The sequence below is a fragment of the Mus pahari genome, chromosome X (assembly GCF_900095145.1).
Source record: "Mus pahari chromosome X, PAHARI_EIJ_v1.1, whole genome shotgun sequence".
Taxonomy (NCBI): Eukaryota; Metazoa; Chordata; class Mammalia; order Rodentia; family Muridae; genus Mus; species Mus pahari.
Genome location: NC_034613.1, coordinates 14310006 through 14325136, shown reverse-complemented (window position 1 = coordinate 14325136; position 15131 = coordinate 14310006). Strand labels below are relative to the sequence as shown.

At 39.7% G+C, this 15131-nt stretch overlaps 1 pseudogene; it reads right to left on the bottom strand.

The window, feature by feature from the left end:
* Window positions 1-4329: 4329 nt before the first annotated feature.
* LOC110314001 lies at window positions 4330-5682 on the bottom strand (annotated as a pseudogene).
* Window positions 5683-15131: the final 9449 nt, after the last annotated feature.

The window sequence follows — 15131 nt, the reverse complement described above, 5'->3', positions numbered from 1 at the left end:
AATGTGTGTCATTAGCTGCATGCTAGATCTCAATGTGGATAGAGAGGATTTAGCCATATATACCTACTTTCTTCTCCTTGATGGGAAGAAATTGTAGAAAAGGATTCTACATGGAAACACACGGAGTTGAGTATAAGTAATCTTTCTAAACTGATCAATTCTGGAATTAACACAGATAGGAATGGTTCTAACCTCCACATGCATACCTTGTCACATGTGCCCCATGCTACACACACACACACACACACACACACACACACACACACATACACCACAAAGACAGAGAGAGAGAGAGAGAGAGAGAGAGAGAGAGAGAGAGAGAGAGAGAGAGAGAGAATTTTAACTAAATCACAAATAGTATTTTTTACTAAGATTTTTGATTGGCACTTGGTTTCTCAGGAAACATCTTGTGTACTGAGGCATATAATGAAGTGTCAAGAAACAAACTGAGTTAGCAAGTAACCTTTACAAAATTCAATGGAAATTTATTTAATTGTTTTCATTTAAAATAAACGCCATTTCATACCATTTTGTTCTTGTGTTAATCTCAATTCATGTATAAGCAGATTTTCAAATAAAATTGTAATTTCTGAAGTCCATAAATATATTGCATTAATGGCTTAGTGCCTAGAATTGTCTTGATATTTCTTCAGTTGGGTATGAATGGCAAAATCTTTCATATTATTGTTACAGAATTAATAGGCCAGTGGTAAGAAAAGTTATTATTCACTAAAAATAAGATCAACCTTGTTTTCATACTTACAACTAAGCTACCATTACAGGTCTTTAGAAATATTGAGGCTGGATTCTGCTTTTCAGATCAAAATCAATTTCTCTACTAAAGCACATTGCCTATAAGTCTGTCTTCATGTCAGTTGATGTCACTCCTACTGTGTGTTACATTTGCAATAAGTAAATTGCAGTTGGTATCTCAAAGATTCTCATCTGCTTAAGTACAGAAACAACAACAACATAGGAAACTCTTCTTTTATCCTTGGCTTTCTAAGTCTTCAAATGGAGTGGTAAGTACTAGTGAGTTTATGGGGAAAATATCCTTAGTGAACGAATGGAAATTAGATCACGAAAGAGAAGAGAAGTACTTTTCTCGAATAAGAACTGTAGGACAACAAAGAGGCACTGGTGTAAGGAGTGAACAAATCTGGCATGGATTTTATCAGGAAGAATTAGATAAAATAGGAATTTGCATATGAAGTCAAATAGAGATAGGGCTGTACTAAAGACTGAAAATAATAAATAAATTTACTCAAGACTGAAAATAATATACCATTATTGAATTCCATGCACATTAATATGCTAGAATTTGCACTTTAGCAAATTAAAAGGTTATGCGAGCAAAACCACAGGAAGGTAAAAAGGGGAATGTTATAGTAACTTAGTGTTGAAATATATCAGAGAAAGCATAGGGAATTGCACACAGAAGAATACAAATCCAAACTTCTTGCCAAGATTTTTGGAGAGATCATTCTGAAACAGAGAGATGATATGACACAAACAAACCACGACAAGGATATGAAAACAGCTAACAAGTTGAATCTGGACAGCATGCATTTGTACCTATCATTAGAATACACATCCATATATCAAGTGTTGACTTTATATAGATCAAAAAGTATGTCAGAAAATAAGACACATCGCATAATTTTGTTCATGATCACATAAAATTAGATATCAACAAAAATAGCACACCCAACCTCTATAGTTTTAGAAAACAATAACTTCTAGAAAACTCTAATTTAAAGAACAAAATAGTGTAGCAATGGGGGAGGCTCCTAGGAGTGAATACAGGTGACTTTAGCTGAGAAAATTAGCAATGAGGATATAGAACCTGAAAAGGCCACTTCCTGTAGCTAGTCAGGAACCACAGTACAGGGATATTCTGACCCCAAATTTGGCCTGTCTACAAGAAATGCAGGGACAAAAATGGAGCAGAGATTGAGGAAAAAGCTAACCCATAACCTGCCCAATTTGAGACCTATCCAATGAGGAAGCACCATTCCCCGACATCCTTATTGATACTATGTTATGCTTGCATACAGGAGTTATTGCATAATTGTCATCTGAGAGGCCCCATCAAGCAGCTGATTGAAACAGATAAAGATATCCACACCTAACCATTGGGCAGAGTTGGAGAACTCTTATGAGAAGAGTTGGGAGGGAAGGATTAAAGGCCCTGACATGGGTAGGAACTCCACTGGAAGATCAAAAGAGTCAACTAACATGGACCCTTGGGGGCTCTCAGACTGAATCACCAACCAAAGAGCATATGCAGGTTGGATGGAGGCCCCTAGCACATATGTAGCAGATGTGCAACTCAATCTCCATGTGGGTCCCCCAACAGCTGGAGCTAGGGCTGTCCTTAAAGGTGTTGCCTGTCTTTGGAATCTATTTCCCAACTGGGCTATCTTGTCTGGCCTCAGTGGGAGAGGATTAACTTAACTGTACAGAGAGTTGATGTTCTAAGGTCGTGGGATACCTAAGGGGACATCACCCTTTCAGAGAAGAGGACAGGGGATAGGGAGAAGGGACTCTGTTAGCAGAGACCAGGAGGGGGCAGCGATTGGAATGTAAAATTAATCAATCAACAAATAAATGGAGGAAAAGAAGTACAAAGGAGCCAAAGTAAGAACTGAAAAGGGAATACACACATACATACGTGCCCATGGACATACAAGTGCGCACGCACACACATACACACACGCACATGAATTTTGGCGAAAATTCCAGACTTTTAGAAAGAATGGCAGTGGAAGTACTGGCTGAAATGGTGATAAGAAAGCAAAGTGTCTAATGCTGAGGGGTCATGTACCCTTAGGTGTCTAAAGGGCAACTTTGTCAGCTAAGGTGGTTGGAAGTCATATGGGAATTTTCTCTTTTACTACTATACGATTTTGCTCATTGAACACGTAAATATTAAAATTAATTCTTATTTTTAGTGTTTTCTAGTCTGTTGGGTAAGGAATTTGTACTTAATACATTAAAATTCTTTTATTGATTAAAAAATGATTATTTGAGATCTGGTTATTAAAAAAAAAAGAAAGCAAAGTGTCAGGGCTGGAGAGATGGCTCTGCTGTTAAGAGCTCTTCCTCTTCTTGCAGGAGACCAGCGTTCTGGTCCTAGAATACATGCGGTGGCTCACAAGCACTTGTAAATCTTGTTCCATTGATTTTGGGCCTTCACTGGCTCCTGCACACACAAGGTTCAGATATATACACTCTTGCATAAAAGCTGGAAATGGGAACTGAATGTTAACAAAGTACTTATTATACATGTATGTATTAAGGCTCACTTTCATTATTCGTATGTGTGCATATGATAAATATTTTAAAAAACAAAAAAAGGTGTAGAACTTTTCATTCTTTTAATGATAAGCAATTTTCTTTTTTTTTTTTTCCGGGTCTAGAGTAATTTTATTGTAACAGAGAAACCAGGCGGCAGTATGTCTACATGATTAGAGCAGGTGGTGGTTATCTTTCCCAAGGGCGGAGTCTGAGCCGGGTTGGCAGCACACAAACCCCAGAGTATCTCCTTCTGATCCTACCCTGCACGTCTGACTCGTGTGAAGAGACAGGCTGTGCAGCCAGGATGGATGAAGAGGTTCAGCTGGGCAGAGGCCCCATCCCAGTAGGAGCCAATCAATCGATCACTGAAGAAGACACTGAAATCAAGGGCGGGGTCCCTCTCTCCACGGCTCTTTGATGAGAGAGGAGGCTATGGCATGAGCAGAAAAACTATGCTCTCCATTCTTACATAACTCCCAAAAGGATGAGGCTGACATTTGCGGTAGAATAGGATGAAACTCTAGGCTCTAGAACAGCATTGACAAGAAGAGGCAGGTGGACAAGACACTACATCTTCTACTGTCCATGTTGAAGTGGCAACAGACCTGTTCTTTTTTGTAAAGCATAATTTCTGTAATGTGGTCTGCTGACACAGTTGCTCCACACCGGGAGGACGAACTTGAGGACAACTGTTAATGACAGAATTAGTTATTTTTCTCTTACAAGCCTCTAACATGAGAGGCTCTATCGGGGTCCACGAGGGACCCCCTCACACCTCATGAGACTTCAGGTAAAACTTCTGACCTATTATTCCAGTGCCATGGCTAACAGGTGTTTGGTGCTGTGATTTTTTTCTTGTGTGTGTAAACTTTCAGAAAAGCTGGAGACAAAAGGATGAGGGAGTTTGGTTTAGAGCCAACGAAGTTCCAGATTCCAGCCATGGACGCCTCAGCCCACCTCTTTTCCAAGGACCAAGTTCAGTCGCTTAGTTATGCACTGTGGTTGGAAACCAAATCTACTCACCACCACCACCCACCCTCCCTCAGCCTGCACGTGATGCTCACGAGCACAAAGGCTGTCGGGAAAGTGGTCTCTGTTCCTTCGAACCTGGGAATTACTTGGTGACCTGGTGAATGGCGTGGGCCAGAGGTGACTCCTGCCATGGAGATTCGGCCATCCTTTGTCATGTAGACCGAGAACTCCTTGGTCAGTCGCTCCACCTGCTCTGGTGTTAGGCCAGTGAAACAGAACATGCCGATCTGGTCGGTGATGTGCTGCCAGTTGTGGGAAGAGCCCTCTTTCTTCAGGTTGGAGACTAGCTGGGTCCTCATGCTGATGATGCGGTCAGCCATNCCTTTCACCTCTTGCAACCATTCCTTCTGCAAGTCTGGAGAAGTCAGGATGGTTGCTGTGATCTGGGCCCCATTGAGAGGTGGGTTGGAATACAGGAGACGGATCAGGATCTTCAGCTGTGACTCCACCCTTTTGGCTTCTTCTGCATCTTTGCAGACCACCGTGAAGGCTCCCATGCGCTCACCATACAGGCCCATGTTCTTGGCATACGATTGGCAGAAGCAGACATTGATGCTCGATGAAGTGCCGCACGGCCCAGGCATCCTTATCACCATCACTGCTGGCAAAGACTTGGTAGGCCATGTCAAAGAATGCGAAGAGATTCTTTTTCTTCACCACGGACGCTATCTCCTTCCATTACTCTGGACGTAGGTCCACGCCGGTGGGGTTGTGAGCGCAGGCATGCAGGAGAACACTATGCTCTGGGATTTTTGATATGTCTTCTAGGGCTCCAGAGAAGTCAAAGCCTCAAGTCTTGGGGTTATAGTAGCGATAACCTTGGAGCTGCATGCCGGCATCCCTGAAGATGGGCGTGTGATTTCACCAAGATGGTTTGGGCAGAAAGACATCTCGGCTGAACTTAAAAGACCTTTGCAGAAAACTGGCTCTGACCCTTAAGTCTCCAGTCCCAGAAATGGTCTGCACAGTGACCTACCAGCAGCTTTTCAAGACTTCATTGTTCTCTCCCAGGGACAGTTCTATAGAAGCCTTTCAAAATTCAGCCAGTCCCCCAATAGGCAGGTATTCTTTGTCCAAAATTTTTGCAGAAATCTGGGCCTCTGCCTTCCGGACAGTGGGAAGCACGTAAGGCTTTCCGTTATCATCCCGGTAGGCACCAACTCCCAGGTTCATCTTCTTGCTGTTGGTATCTCTCTTGAAAGCTTCAGTAATTCCCAGGATGGGATCTGGAGGTCCCATTTCGACATGGGTCCACCAGGAGCTGGATCTGGCAGAGGCTGCAGCAGTTAGGCCTGGGTGAAAAGCAGCAGTCATCCTGGAGAGGATGCAGCTGGAGTGCAGGAGGGTCATGGTGGGCGGTAAGACAGCAGTGGATGGTGGTAGAGCTGAGATCCGGGGAAGTGTCCGCTGGAACCCGATAAACAATTTTCTACTTAAAACATAGGTCAGAATGCTTGCAGTCTGTGTCTCCACCAGCCACCAGCACTGCTTGCAATTCGTTTGTGCTACTGCAGGGTCCAAGGACAAGAGTTCTGTTTGCCCTCCCGACCCCCACTAGCCTGAAAACCCCATATCCCACTCTTCTTGTAATAGAGCACCTGCATATCCAGCCACCCTGCAAAACCATCTCCACTATGCAGGAGAAATTGGCTCTGCACGTTCTTGCTTGCATCAACTGCAGCATCAAGAGCATGCTCTGTGCACAGTTGCAATCCTCAACTTGTAAGCCTCTTTGTGAGCTGAGGGTGGATCCTATAATCAACCATCCCTATGTGGCTGGCTGAATCCAGGCAGGTTTAGGGTCAAGATATTTCATATATCTTGAGTTGAGTATTAATCATGGTATCATCTAGCATCTGTCATTTAGCCTGTGCATCATGGTTTCATTTAGGGGTATATCAACATCAGTGTGACTGTGTCACTCAGATTCATCACTGTATCATTTGATATCACAGTATGTCACATTGTACTTGTATTATTTAATATTTATGTCCAGTTCAGTTGCCATTGGCATTTAATGCTGCTGTGTCCCCTAGTTTCTGCCATTGTATCACATTGTGTCATCATTGGTATAGTCTTAATAAATCCCATCGGTAGTGAAAAAATAAAGATATGTATATAAAGACATATTAAAAACTAAAGATAAAATATTTAAAGTTAAAAAAAAAAAGAGCCAGGCATGGTGGCGCACACCTTTAATCCCAGGCAGAGGCAGGTGGATTTCTGAGTTCAAAGCCAGCCTGGTCTACAAAGTGAGTTCCAGGAGAGCCAGGGCTACACAGAGAAACTCTGTCTTGAAAAAAACTAAAAAAATAAAACAAAACAAAACAAAAACAACAACAACAACAACAACAACAAAAAACATAGCTCAGAGTCATCACACAGACTTTAGAAAACTGTAGAAATACATGATCAACAAAGTTATGTCATCTGAAATCTTGCTTCAAATGCCTCTGATTTTCTTAAAACGCTCACCATAACAACCAGCTCTCCAATTGTCTGTTTTCTACAAAGTGTGTGTGGGCAGCTGGCAACAGCTTGGGAGTTGTTATTAAGCAAGCAGGGAATATAGCCCATGTTCTTAAAAACATTGCCATTAAGGGACAAGACAATCCCACAAAATTATCAAGAATAATTCCAAAGTACACTGTGATTGAGGGCATAAACATATATCACAGCAAAACCCATCCAGAATCAGAGATTTTAATGTGTGAGCTGCACATGCTAGATAGTAAAGTCAGTGGGGAATCACAAAACATTATTCTTTTTTTTTGCTTGGGTCTTTATGGGACTTAGGACAGGCGATGATGCTAACATAACAATGAAGGGAAGCATAGGAGGTATGAGGAAGGTAAGATGTGCTTTTTGAAAACAGTAAAATAATTCCTCTCCTTAAACTTTACAGAGTCCACATTTTTATAATACAGTGACCTAGAAGAAATGACCCAGAATCTAGGTCAATTTCATACTAATTTAACATGGACTTTTATAAAAGTTGCCCCCCCAAAAAAAAAAACTCCTGTAATTTATTTATAACTAGGCTTTCTTTTAGCTCTGGTAGTAATAGAAATGTACAGAAAATTGGCCCTTGCAACCACTAGTCTTGTGTTTTGTCTCCTTTGGCTTCAATATAAAGTATTAATAAAGAATTCAGGTTGATTTGAAAAGAGCAAATATTTAGGCAAAATGTTACCTCTCCAAGTGTAATAATGTATAGACATAAGAATATTTAAATCCTCTGAGGCAAGGTTAAAGGCAGATTAGTGAAACAATTACCATAAACATTATCTCACCTCCCCTTTGGCTATTCAACTTGAACTCAGGATGGAAGAACTATCTAAAAAAATAAATTAATGAGCTGGGCATGGTCGCTCATGCCTTTAATTCCAGCACTTGGAAGGCAGAGGCAGGCAGATTTCTGAGTTCGAGGCCAGCCTGGTCTACAAAGTAAGTTCCAGGACAGCCAGGGCTACACAGAGAAACCCTGTCTCGAAAAACCAAAAACCAAAAAAAAAAAAAAAAAAAAAAAAAGTAACGCAAAACCTTCTCTGAGATGTATCAAACTGCATACTAAAATATTTACAACTAGAGATATGTTCAGTGCTCTGTAACTGCTATGTAATTTTCAGAATCTACAATTTGCCTCCTATAGTGAAGTCCTTCTTATTGACTACTGTATACACAAAGGAAGTCAAAGTTAAGTGTGACTGTCAGTACTTCTTTCCATTGAGGCTTTTTCTTTTAAAAATATTTATTTGTTTTTAATTGTGAGTTTTTTCATATATGTACATCTATGCATCAAGTATACACTACCTGCAGAGACCTGAAGAGGGTGATTGATTCCCTAGAACTGGATTCATAGATTGTTGCAAGGTGACATATCGGTCGGTGTTAGGATACCTGGAAAAGCAGCCAGTGCTCTTACCTGCTTAGTCATATCCTGTTCCTGATCCACTCTTAAAATGTTAGTTATGATTGTACATTTCTCTTCATTTCTTTTCTCTTTTTTCTTCCTCTTCTTCTTCCTTCTTTGTCTTCTGTATTTCCATCTTTCCAATCCTGCTTCCTTTCACCCATATTCCTCAGAATATCCCATTTTTCAATATGTAATGTTACTTCATTTTCTTTTTCTTTAAACTGTATATGGTGTCAAATTGAACCCCACTTCTTCCGTTGATGAAGTTTTTAATAGAAATCTACATTCAGAGGGTTTAATTCTTTCCCATCATCTTGAAGTCAAAGGAAAAGGACCAAAGGTACGCTCCGGTTGCATAATAAAAAGAATAATGAAAATTCATGTCAACATGTCAGAGTGAAATGAATGAAAGTGAGACTACAAAATGCATTGTTTATTAATATACTGCTTGAATGGAAATGTGAAATCTGTCAGCTACAGCAGCAGAAAATGAGAATTGTGATTTAGTATGCTTAAGAATGAAGTCTCCTTTGAGTCAATTATTTCTTGCACTTTGTACTAGAGACACCAGAGTTAGACTTTTAACAAATATCCTATTCTGTGTACTTGAAACCCATCCCTTGTATCAAATTTCAAAAATCTTTGCTATTCTAGTGTGTTACCAGTGAATAGTTTTTGAACACCAATTCTCATCTTTCTGCACACTATAGAGTCACTTTTCACATTTAGAGTTACATAGAGATTGTATACAAATTAATACAATCTTTGTTTTTCAAAAAACAGTACCATTCTGTCAGACAGAAGTAGAGGCATTTATTTTCTTATTAATCATCACTTGATTTCTATCAAAAGTATTTTAAAATGCAAGGATGAGGGAAACACATCCTATCACTTATAGCATCCTATTATTTTTGCCAATATCAATCATTTTCAAGAACTTAGGGTCACAGAGAAGGCTGGAGTAAGCAACAAAAATAATAAGAAATGCCCAGAGACATTTTTAGGGACTTGCTTTCATTTAATTTCATCTCATTAAATAATTCTAAATTCAATCGACCATCACTAGATTCAATTGGGCAAAGGGTGCAATGCTGGTGAGTTTGGGCACTTGGTTGTTCATCATATAAATTCATTGGCACAATTTGATTATTTTGAATGTATCTGTGTGCAGTGGTGGTTTGAATATGCTTGGCCCAGGGAGTGGCACTATTTGGTGGTGTAGCCTTGTTGCAGTAGGAGTGTAGCCCTGTTGAAGTAGGTATGTCACTATAGGCTTTTCCTTTAATACCCTTGTCCTAGCTGTCTAGAAGTCAGTTTTCCCATGTTTGCCTTCAGAAGAAGGTGTAGGATTCTCATCTCCTCCTGCACCATGCCTGCCTGGATGCTGCCATGCTCCTACCTTGATGTTAATGAAATGGACATCTGAACCTATAAGCCAAACCCAATTAAATGCTGTCCATTATAAGAGTTGTCTTGTCCATGCAGAAGCTGGAAAGAACCTAGATGTCCCTCAACGAAGGAATAGATGCAGAAAATGTGGTACATTCACACAATAGAGTACTACTCAGCTATTAAAAACAACGAATTTATGAAATTCTTAGGCAAATGGATGTATCTGGAGGATATCATCCTGAGTGAGGTAACCCAATCACAAAAGAACTCACTTGATATGTACTCACGGATAAGTGGATGTTAGCCCAGAAACCTAGAATACCCAAGATACAATCTCCAAAACACAAGAAAATCAAGAAGAAAGAAGACTAACACGTGGATACTTCATTTCTCCCTAAAATAGGGAATAAAATATCCATGGAAGAAGTGGCAGAGACAAAGTTTGGAGGTAAGATGAAAGGATGGACCATTTAGAGACTGCCCCACATGGGGATCCATCCCATAATCAGCCACCAAACACAAACAGTATTGCATATGCCAGCAAAATTTTGGTGAAAGGACCCTGATATAACTATCTCTTGTGAGGCTATGCCAGTGCCTGGCAAACACAGAAGTGGATGCCCACAGTCATCTATAGAATAGAACACAGGGCCTCCAATGGAGGAGCTAGAGAAATTACACAAGGAGCTGAAGGGGTCTGCAACCCTATAGGTGGAACAATAATATGAACTAATCAGTACCCCCAGAGCTCATGTCTCTAGCTGCAAATAAAGCAGAAAACGGTCTAGTTGGCCATCATTGGCAAGAGATGCTCCTTGGTCTTGCAAACTTTATATGCCCCATACAGGGGAACGCAAGGGCCAAGAAGTAGAAGTGATTGGGTAGGGGAGCAGGGCAGGGGGAAGGTACAGGGACATTTGGGATAGCATTTGACGTGTAAATGAAGAAAATATCTAATAAAATAATTAAAAAATAAATCCCTAACTAAAAGACATGTGCCATAAAAATTCATTTTGCACTGGTTGTTGGGGTTATAGGTCTTAAGTGAAAAAGCATAAATAGGAGAGTCTGAGGCCACCTTGATCAGTCTGAGAAGGTCTGATACCTCCTTTAGGGGAGAGGATAGATCTACAGCTCCCTTTTTGCAGTGGGGTCCTTTAGAGACTGCATGGGATGAAATGTGAATATTTGTGTCCTATGACAGAAGGGTTACAATGTGCTCATATTAGAAGGCTATGTCTCTCCCTTGGTAAAAAAGGAAGATCCCAGGTCCCCTAGTTGGGATATGGTATGTCTGAAATTTCCTTGGATAAAAGGGAATGGTGTGGCACTCCCTTTTGGAATTGGTACAGATATGAGTCCCCATAGGACAGCAATTAAAGCTCTGGTCCCCTTATGACACTAATAGAATCTCTCTCTCTCTCTTTCTCTCTCTCTCTCTCTCTCTCTCTCTCTCTCTCTCTCTCTCTCTCTCTCTGACAGGAAGAGCATGTTTTGAACCCTCCTTGGTAGAAATAGGGTGGCTGACATCCTCTTGAGCTGATGATGAATGTTAGACACTCTCATGGTTGTGCCTGTTATCTATACATTAAATCGATATAACTTACTTATTTTATTTTTTATATATGATCCTATGGAAGAACAACAAATTCTCTAAACTGTTGAGCAATTTTTCCATTCTATACACATTTAATCGTTATGTCAGTAGTCAGTATGTTGTGTCTTTGTATACTGTGTGCTCATTGGCATACATTTTTTAAACCTCTTTTTCAGATAGACTGTCCCAACATTCAGTGATCCCAAACAAAATTACAAAGTTTCTTTGTAGCTTTAATTGTTTCTAACCTTATTTTTAATGATGTTTCTTAAACATTTTAAACTCTCTTGTAACCCAAGACCCACCAGAAGTAGTGGAAAATAAAAGATACAGGGGAAGTGGGCCTGTTTAGAAATGTTCTTTGGAACAACTCCCATCTGTGTTATCTGGAAATTGGCAATTCAGATCACAGGTTCGCAGGCAGTGGCAGCTTGATCCACTCACAAACACTTCATGGATGTGTGTGTATGCAATGTATAAAATTTGACATCAATAATTATACTGAAGTATGTAACATAACAGTGAATTTAAAGTTTGCAGCATTCAGTTTCTCAATGAATCCACAGGAAGAGATGCTATCTTAAATTATTTAAATACTTGCAATATTTTGGAAAATTATAACAATACATTTTAAATGTCTGCCATCCATTCTAGCAAGTCAATATATTTTATCATTTTCCCTAGTTTCTTTTCTATGGCTGTGATATAACATCACAACCTAAACCAACATGGAGATGAAAATATTTATATAGTTTATACATGCCAATCACAGTCTATTGATAATCCCAGGACAGGAACTGAGGTACCTCAAAGCAAGAACTGGTACATAGTCCACAGCAGAGTGCTGATTACAGACAAGCCAGTGTGATAGTGCATTTTCTCACTTGAGCTCTCCTCTTCCCCAGTGTCAAGATGACAGTAAAACAAACAAACAACAATAAAAAAAAAAAAAACTAACCAAAAACTCAAGTGACAGTAGATGCTGGTGAAAATGTGGAGAAGGAGGAACACTCTTTCAATGTTGGTGGGATTTTAAACTGATACAACCCCTCTGGAAATCAATATGGAAGTTCCTCAGAAAATTGGAACTAGTTCTACCTGAAGAGACTGCTGCTATACCACTCTTGGGCATATTCCCAGAAGATGCTCCAACATGTATTAAGGACACATACACTAATATGTTCATAGCAGCCTTATTTATAATAACCAGAAGCTGGAAAGAACCCAGGTGTTCCTCAACAGAGGAATGGAATCAGAAAATGTGGTACATTTACACAGTGAGTACTATTAGTTATTAAAAACAATGACTTCATGAATTTTTCAGGAAAATGGATAGAACTAGAAAATATCATCCTGAATGAGGTAACTCAGACCCAAAAGGACATGCATGATATTAGGAAAAAAAAAAGAGTACAGAACACCCAAGATACAATCCACAGAACTCAAGAAGATTAACAATCAGAAGGGCCCAAGTGAGGACGGTAGGGAGAAGCAAACAATCAGGGGAGTTAGAGGGAGGGATGAACATGAGTGGGAGAGGGGAGGGGGGTGAAAAAGGGGAACAGGATCAGATATGAGTGGGGGGACACAGATAAGCACAGAGGGTCAAGAGAATAAATGAAAATATGCAGCGTCAGGGGGTGGGAGGTAGAGGGACCTTCTACAGAGACCCCAGGAGGTGAGGTCCAATGACTGACCCAACTTGGCATCTCATGGAGAGGGCACCAAGGCCTAACACTATTACTGATGCTATAGTATGCTTACAGATGGGAGCCTGGCATGGTTGTCCTCTGAGAGGTCCTACCAGCAGCTGACTGAGACAGATGCAAATATTTACAGGCAGCCATTGGACTGAAGTTGTAGATCCTTATGATTGAATTGGGAGAAGGATTGAAGAAGCTGAAGGGGAGAGTGATCCCATAGAAAGAACAGCAGTCTCAACTAACCCAGAGCCCAAGGAGCTCCCAGAGACTGAGCTAACAGCCAGGAACAAATAAAGCAGTAGACTGCCTGGTCAGGCCTCAGTGGGAGATGTGCTTAATCCTTGGGAAACTTGAGGCCCCCAGGGAAGAGGGAGGTCCCTGGTAGGGGTAGGGATACCCTCTTGGAGGCAAGGGGGAGTAGGAATGGGATGAAGAATTGTGGGAGTGGGGACAAAGGCAGGCATTGACTGGAATGTAAGAAAACCTTAACCAATACACCTTTTAGAATGATTATAAGAACATTGTTTATATATCACTTTTTCCAAAATTGATCCAAAAATAGCACAGTGTTTGAATTATTATAGCAATTGTGAAGGAAAGGTTCCAGAAAGAAATTGCACCTTCAAGTGAACTGGTATAATTTTAATGATTGTGAAATATTTAAAACATTGCAGGTACACAGACTAATTAAAATTTATCTTGGGCTATCATTATCCTCCTAAATAGCTATTTCTTGCTTACCTCTGTATCAAATCTGACAGCCTGTGTCTAGCATATAAAAAAGAAACCTGGGGATTGTATTAACTTAACAAACCCCATTTCTACTAACAAAAAGGCTAAGAGTAGCATCATATAGCATCTGATACCTATAGCGGAAATTTTCCCACTTTGCTTCATCCCAACTACTTAAGGTTTCCACAAATGTATTTGAAATATGGGAGCTCTAATTTATTACTTTCTTTTTCCTATTACTATAAACTCTTTAACAATTCATTACAAAATTAGAATTGTAATATGGGGTTTGAAGTAACTTATATCTTTGTTGCCAAGCTGTTGTCACTCATATGTGCCTCCAAAATAAACTCTATTTCTTTTGAGGTAAACATTGTGTTTTTTGTCCCCTTCCCTTTCCTGCTTCCAGTGCTTCCGGGGTCCACAACCTCCAGCCCCTCCCATGCCTCCTCACCATAATCTATTTCAAATTCATGGCCACTACTTTGTTTTTTATTTCTCTCTCTCTCTCTCTCTCTCTCTCTCTCTCTCTCTCTCTCTCTCTCTCTCTCTCTCTCTCTCTCTCTCTGTGTGTGTGTGTGTGTGTGTGTTTGTTTGTGTTTGTGTATGTGTTGTATGTATTGTGTGAATATATTATGCCACGGTTAGACTATTAGATTATTAGCTCACATAGAAACATTTCTTTTAAAGTTTGGAGGAACTTCTTTTCTAGTTACATTTCTACCAACAGTATAGAACAGTTCCCACACTTCTCTACCTTCAATAACACTAACCTTTTCCAGAAATTATCACCACTATAATTTGGGTAAGGTGATATTTCATTGAGGCACTTATTTGCATTTTCCCAAAAATAATGATTTCATGCACATTTTTAAACCTACTGGACATTAATGTTATCTTTGAAAAATATGTATTCACATATTTTGTCCATTTAAAATCAGGCTATTCCTTTATTTTATTTGCTCTTTATGTATTTGATGAATTTAACATGTTTAAATTATACACATGTATATATATTATAATATATTAATCCCTTATTAGATAAATGGTTCACAAAAATTTCTCCCATTCTATAGGTTATTTTTATTTTGTTAATTGTTCCTTTTGTTGGACAGGTGCTTTTAAGTTTGATATAGCCATGCTTGTCTGTTTTTGCTTTTATTTCCTGTGGTTTGAAATCACAATCAAGAAGTTATTGATAAGACTAATATCCTCACAGAAATAATATTCTCACACAGAAAATATGAAGAGTTTTCTTAGTTGTCTGACAACTGATTTAAAATAATCCCTTTAATGAAATTTAGGAAGCTTCAATAAAATACAAATAATAAATTTCCCAAAGTGAGGAAAAGAATCCATGAGTAAACTCTGAGGAGTCACCTGATGGAGAGTTCCAGAGCCAGAAAAGCAACTGCTTGCCCCAGAACAGCAGCACTAGTGAAATTTCAGTAGAAGACTC